The sequence below is a fragment of the Psammomys obesus genome, unplaced genomic scaffold, assembly GCF_907164565.1.
Source record: "Psammomys obesus unplaced genomic scaffold, mPsaObe1.curated_primary_1811, whole genome shotgun sequence".
Lineage (NCBI taxonomy): Eukaryota > Metazoa > Chordata > Mammalia > Rodentia > Muridae > Psammomys > Psammomys obesus.
The window spans coordinates 46,879,521-46,886,814 of NW_026585504.1; positions in this window are offsets into that span (position 1 = coordinate 46,879,521).

Sequence of the window (7,294 nt, forward strand, 5' to 3'; positions counted from 1 at the left end):
ATATATATATATATATATATATATATATATATATATATATATATCACTGTTGATTGTGTTTCTAGATCCAGCTAGCTCCTGTGTATTACAGTGAAACAAGGAGCATCTTTAAGAAAGGGCCTGGTGGCATTTTGTTTCATTCACTCTTAGTTAATTGATCCTATGGTTCATAGACATGTGAGCCAGACAGTCATGTGTAGCCGCTAAGTTTGTGAGTTGTGATGTCTAAGAAAACAAGCAAATAAAGCATGAGTCTAATTCATCAAAACTGTATTCACCAAATCAGATATCAAGGGAGGTTTGGGCCAGGAGCCAGAGTTTGCCAGACCTACCCAAAAGCCTTAAATGACCCTTGGAAGTCAAAGACAGTCTAAAATGTTTGATGGACCACAGCGTATACTCTTGATGGACCTGTACCTAGCTTTCTAACTACAAATGCTTCCATGCTCCAATCCCATAATTTAAGGTACCTCTTGACCATCACAAACATTGACATTATCACTGCTACTTTGTTTATGACTGTGATTCTCATTTGTCAGCACATAATTGAAATTTTCAAGCTATTCAAGCACTTCCTTGTATGGTAAACATAAAACAGAACTGATCCATAGTTCTACAAAACTAATAAAATTGCAATGTTTCTCTTTGAAGCTGAGTAGGCTCCAGCAGTCTACTGGCTAAAGCTAAATATAGGACAGACCTTTGGAAAGAAGGTAGTGCCAGCCTTGCCTGCCCTGGATAATTATTTATTAGTTCAAATCTATCTTCTTCTTCTTGAGTCCTCAAGACTCAACACACATGAAAATGAGATTTCTGCGTCTCCACCCTAATGTTTATCAGGATGAAGACAGATATGGACCTCTATGCCACAGGAAAGTGATTGCTGCAAGGCTTTCAAGGACCTTTCAAAGGTAACCAAGCTGAGCCCATAGTTACAGGGAAATGTTTCACAGATGCTCAGTTGAGTCTTGCATGTGAGTCTGACAACTACCTCCTACAGTGGGTAACAAGTCACTGCATGGCATACAGGAAGACCATTCTAAGCCAGTTTTCCCAAAATTTCATACAACTCATCAGTGTGATGGTTGCCTGTGACCCCCGACAGCAGAACTGAGGATACAGCACTGAAACAAGAAACAGAACCCTGCAGAACATGTTTCTGGTTTTCATTTTGTATCCCTCAAGGCTTCTTTCTTATTAGATACAATCTGGAACAAAGGCATCCTACTTTTAGGCTTCAAAAGTTCATTCATCTGAACACTTTAAATGTACAAACGACCTACAAAATTCACAGTGTGTGGGTCCTAACAAAGCTCGAGCTGTTTAAGTTCCCTGCCATAAAGGAGTTTAGGACTTGTGTGTCATCTACCCATGTCCTTCGCTAAAATTTAAATTATTTTTAAGTGACTCATAATACCAAATACAATACACACAATGCAAAAAATAATTGCTGTTTTATACTTTTATGGAACAACGACAAGAAAAGTAACGTTATGTTTGTTTTCAGTACAGTCTTGTTTTTCTCCATGAATATTTTGGATCTGCTGTTAGTTGAACCGAACCTGTTGATACAGGTGGCCAACTTGGCATATGGACACCATTGCCATTGGTTTTGCCTTTCATGATAGGTCGTAACATGATGGTTAATGGCTTTATGAAAAGAAACATTCATTTATTTGTAGAGTGATATGATTGTTGTAAACTGTTCAACAGGTGTCCCAAATGGTCTTCAAGTTGCAAGTTTGCTTATTGGGCATAGTTCGCTTTTCACTCATCTGATGCAATGCTTTTGCTAGTGAGTTTTGTTCAACTCATCCCTGATTTCCATCATCCTCTGACATATGTTTCCTTAAGTAGTGGGAAAAATTAGGATCAGTTTAATTTGTCTCTCTAATGTCTTCTGCAACTCCCAGGGTCCTCTCAATTTCTTACAGGAAAGATACAGTTTAAAAACAGGGAAGATGAAGAAGAAAAGCAGCACAAGTGTTTCACTATTTCAGAAGAAAGTGGAAAAACAATTTGAAAGCCTCTATGGCCTGGATTAAATGCTCCTAATGATTAAGAAGCTTTAAACTTCCTAATACCTCAGTTTAAGTCACTATCAGTACCAGGAAACCGGTAAGACCACATATCTTTCCCCACCCCCAGGAGTGTGTGAGCTGTAATTCATCTAGAAATGGAACAGCAACATGGGAACAACCATGGCCGAGATTCTGTAAAGTGCTTGGGGAACAGGAGAGGCTACTGAAGACTTCTGAACAGAAACTCTGCCAAGAGAAGGGGCTGCTGGCGGGGCTGGAGGGACCTGCCCCACTCATGTCCTCGTCACCCAGCCTCTCTCTGAACTTTCCTGAGGACCAGTGTCATCTGTGACCATCTTTTATTCCCCCAAGGAAAAGGATGAGGCCCCGGGGCTTGTACCTACTAAGTGTTGCTTATGAATGAATGCTCGTCTGATTATGTTCCACTTAGCACATCCAGGGCAGCACAGCCAAGTTCACACAGAAAAACACACTCCATTTTGTTCTCAGAGAACATATTAGGAAATCTGTGTTGAGGCAAGCTCAACCTAAACCTATCCTTGCTCATCAAGCAGGAATAACACTGTGTAATCTCCTGGTGTGGGATTTATTTTATCCTGTGTCTGCCATCTGCCGGTCTCTAAAGCACTCTGCAGACAAACTGAAAAATTTATACTTTTGTTTTCAGAATAACTGAACAATTTTCCTAGATCCCTATAGAGAATTTAATGGGACTTAAATGTGAACATCTCCACTCATGGATTAACACTGAAAATCCTGTCAGAGACACAGAATCAAATTTTTTCAGATATGACCATGAATAAATAACAATATTTCTTATTATTAGTGTCTTAATCACTACATATATTAGGGTCTCCCAAATACAAAAAACACTCTTTTTCATATGAACAGCACGCTTTGAGTTGGTTTTTATTGTGGGCGAAAACAAGAACAGAGGTATTGAGGCTACAAATCACGGAAGACAATTGTAGTTCAGAAATATTCCAACGCTTGGCTTTATCAGCTTTCAATCTGTTGGAGGAATCAAGAACCCAAAAGCATTCTTTTATGTTTTCAAATAAAAGTCTCCAATTACACCATCAAAAATAGCTGCATGTTTATAACGAACAAAAATATTCAATAGGGACTATCTAAGTCCTCGTAGACCTTTGAAGTGGTTATTATTATTGTTATGGCCCCTAGACCTGGCATTGGCATGTAACTTTATGGTAGGACTTTTAACCCATTGACTTAGAAAAAGAGGTAGAAATGAGTTTTTTATTAATAAGCTTTCATTAATTTATTCATTCACAGATATTTAGTCAATATTGCCATAATTCTCAGAGGTAGAAAGCTCAGACGTTGGTATTTTTATATCCACTACATTCCTTGTGCGGGTTATCGTTCATAAGCCTCAGGAGTAGTCAGCGGTGATGGGCTTTTATTCTTACAAAATGAAGTAGACTGTGTTGACCATTATAGGAAAGATTGTCATCCACTGTCACTGATGTCCTGAAGATCACGCTACCACAACCCCATAAAATCAAGAGATTGGGGCAGGGTATCTTAAGACACCCTCGAAAGAGTGAAGGGGACAATTGTCATCAAGCAATGGGTGTGTGACTGCCAAGTATTAGACATTAAGCTGTCAGTTGGGCAGTAGATGGATGCTCATACCATACAGATTCTTGAGGACCAGCCACTCATACTTAGAAGCCTAGAATAAGCCAGCGCTCATAAGAGTTTCACTCACCTCCTCCCGCTGTAGCTCTGGGGCCTTCGCTGCTGGGTTTCAATTTCTCCTGCCCTCTTCCTCCTAAGACTCTCTGCTCCTCCCTGCACACTTCTGCCAAGGCACTGGGAAGATTCTCCGGACTTCCCACTGGCTCCACTCCCAAGGGAGAGATTGGCTAGAAGAATGGAGCAGCAGTGATAGAAAGGAATGAAGTCCCTCCTCCTTCCAAGACTGCACTAGGAGAAAATCATGTTCATTGAAGGTCCACCAAGGAGAGGCATCATCCTGGCCTCTATTCCCTGCCTCACAGGAAGTTTATCCTAGGGTTTGATGTCACATTATTTCTCCTTCCACTGATCTTAGGAAATAAACTCAATAAACCAGAGAAGCGAAGAGAAGGTTTCTAAAGGTTATCCTTACACACACCCATCTAAGCCATGTGTACTTGGGCATAGGGAAGACTACAAGTTAAACCAGCAATGACAGCCAGAAGAAGAGAATCCAGGAAGAGACAAATTGAGACAGGCTGGTCCTCTATTTGATAAGACTAGGTGCTTGGGGTTTATTCATTCCCAGGGCAGTCATTAGCTCAAGTTCATACGGTGTCCCTGAAAGCTTAAGCTTGATCATGGCTCAAGCCCCATAATCAAGATAAGCTTACGGCATCTGGATGGCTTTTGGCAATAATAAGTAACAAATGTGCAGCTCAAAAGAAAGATCTATGCCTCACACACAAAGCAGAGAGCATACAGTCTTGGCTAAATATCAGTACATATTTCCTGGAAGAGGGATTTTGATCATAAAACATGAGCTAAAACATGGTACCTAAACCTTTATAGCCACATTTGATTTTAAATTCCAGCCCCTTAGCTTGAACCCATGTGACTTTATACAAGTTATTGTACGGCTTTACATCTTGCTTAACTTGTTTGAAAACTATGGAGAATTTTAGTAACTTTATGGCTAAGGTGATTGTAATTAATATGTAAAGCAATTCATATAGACTCAGCACTCAATGAATGTAGCTATTGGTGTAATCATAGGCTGAGACAGTCTTGGAAATTCCACAATTTATATACACTACACCTATAAATACCCTTTATATATAAAATGCTACTCTGTGGCTACTTCAAGTCTCACAACTCCATTATAGTCTGAACTATCATAGAAACACATTGATGTCTTGAATTATTTTATTTTGTTTTGGGGTGTGTGTGTGCATGTATGTTCTTTGCCTGTATACCCACGAACTCCAGGAACGGGTGTCAGACCCTTTAAATATTAAGTTACAGGAGGCTGTGAGCATCCTGATATGGGTGCCAGGAAGCAAACTCAGGTTGTACACAAGAGCAGCAAATGCTATTGAATGCTGGGCCAGCTCTTTAGCCCCCAAATTCTTTGTTTCTGGATAACATGTTTTAATCATGTAACTTCCTCAGTTTCCCACTTACTATACATAATTTTATGTTATCATCCTAAGTAACATCCATCTCACACTTACAGGTCTCTATTGTTTAGAACATATAATCCATGTCCAGTAAGTTTCTGTTAGAGAAAAGTAATGAGTTCTGCTGTTCCGTGTAGAGTAAACTACACTGTCTCTGGCTACACCTAACTACGAAGTATCATGTATTTTGAAATGGCAAAACTAGGAGATTTTGAATGTTCTCCCCTCAAAGAAATGATAGGTATTTAAAGCTGTAGCCATGCTGGCTGCTTTGTTTGGTCATTAAACAATGTCTGTAAGCACCAACACATGCCATTGTTCTCCATGAATGCCTGCAACTTTCCAAGGGCTTATATGAAATTAAAACTCTTCATAAGAAAACGCGGTTTTAAAGACGGAATCCTACTGTTTGAGAAGAAGACATAAATGAGGCAGCCAACTTCCTGAACAGCTAGCCAGGAATCAGGAATCCTTTAATAACTTTTGGCTCCACAAAAAAAAAAAAAAAAGAAGAAGAAGCTAATTAAATTCTATAATTTTGAGTTGAAATTGCACATAAACTATTTTAGTGACGATTCAAGACAACATTGAAAAATGAGTACATCAACCACCCCCTCTCCTTCCTGAGACTGTGGCCGCCATCTACTGACAGAATTCAGAGCTGCTGCCTAATTGCATGTCATTTAAGCCAGTGAAGAAGAAGAAATCTAACATGAAGGAGTAACAACTGAAACAGGAACTGAGCTAAGGTTATGATACCTTTCTCTTGTTTGTCCTGGGGAAAATTGCTTAATCTTTCTGAGATTCCATTCTTTAACTTGAAAATGTGGTTGTTCACATCATCTATTCCCTTGAGAAGAAATGACTACAAAGCACTGATCGTAATCCAGATACAGAGACTAAGACATCAATAAATGTTGTTGTTAACTATTATGAAACCCAATGTAGACCTTCTAATATTTTAATGTGTTATTGGTTATTTACTTATATTTAAGGAACCATGTTTTTCTTCTTTTCTTTAGGTTCTGGATTAATAAGGAGTTTAAGCCGCAACCATAAGTCACTTGCTATGATTGCCTATTGCTCTGACTTTCTCACTTATCTTTCTGTCACTTGGTTTGGAGTCTCGTTTCTAAGGTGCCTATCTCTGCAGGAACGTATACATAAGGGCCCGGACTCTTGTCATTCTTTGTGGACTGCAGGCCCTTGAGCTAAGAGTACAACCGTTGTTTTGTTGGGCTTCAGACATAATATTACCATTCTGTCGTCTGCCCTCTTCCTGAGCCATTTTTCGTTTTTGTTTTTGTTTTTTTTTTTTTCAATGTAACGGTCCCCAAAGTGAGAAGGTAAGGATTGTCATCCCACCTGGCGTGGCACTGCTCAACAGCTTCTGTGCTGCATCACATACTATCAACCTTTTTAGAGACCATTTAAGTGGTCAGCATGGAGAGATCTGGGGGTTGGCATTTTTGGAAGCTTTTATGAACATAGAATGTAACCTCTTCTACTCTCAGGCCACACCTTCTTTTTAGGGTATTCCTTCTGTGATCCTCTTTAAAAGTACACAAATAAGATTAAATCTATTGAGTAAACCAAAGTCTGTTTGTTAAAAGATGCACCCACCTGTTTCATTAATATTCATAATATTATAATTGAGAAAGTCCCCTGACACCATAGTTTCTGGCACAGGTTTTATAATTGAGAAAGTCCCCTGACAACATAGTTTCTGGCACAGGGAAAGTAGATTTACTGTAGTTTCCAGTGTTTCACAATGAAAAGTTGTTTTCATCATCAGGCAACAGCACTACCTAGCCACAGCTTCCTTGGTTACCAGACATCTAACTCCAGCCTGACCACTCTCTCATTCTCTGGGTAAGGCCTGAATTCAAGAGAAGCCAAAGCATTCAGAGAGAGTTCAGGAGAAACTGACATTTTCCTGGAAACTGGGTGTCGGCTTAGATGTCTAAGTCTTGGTGAGGTAAGATTTTATGAAAGCTCATATGGCCTCTGCACCATTTCTGTGAGCAGAGGAGTCTTGGTTGAAAAAATGAAATGAGATGCCACCAACAGATGGTCCGTCTTGCACCTATA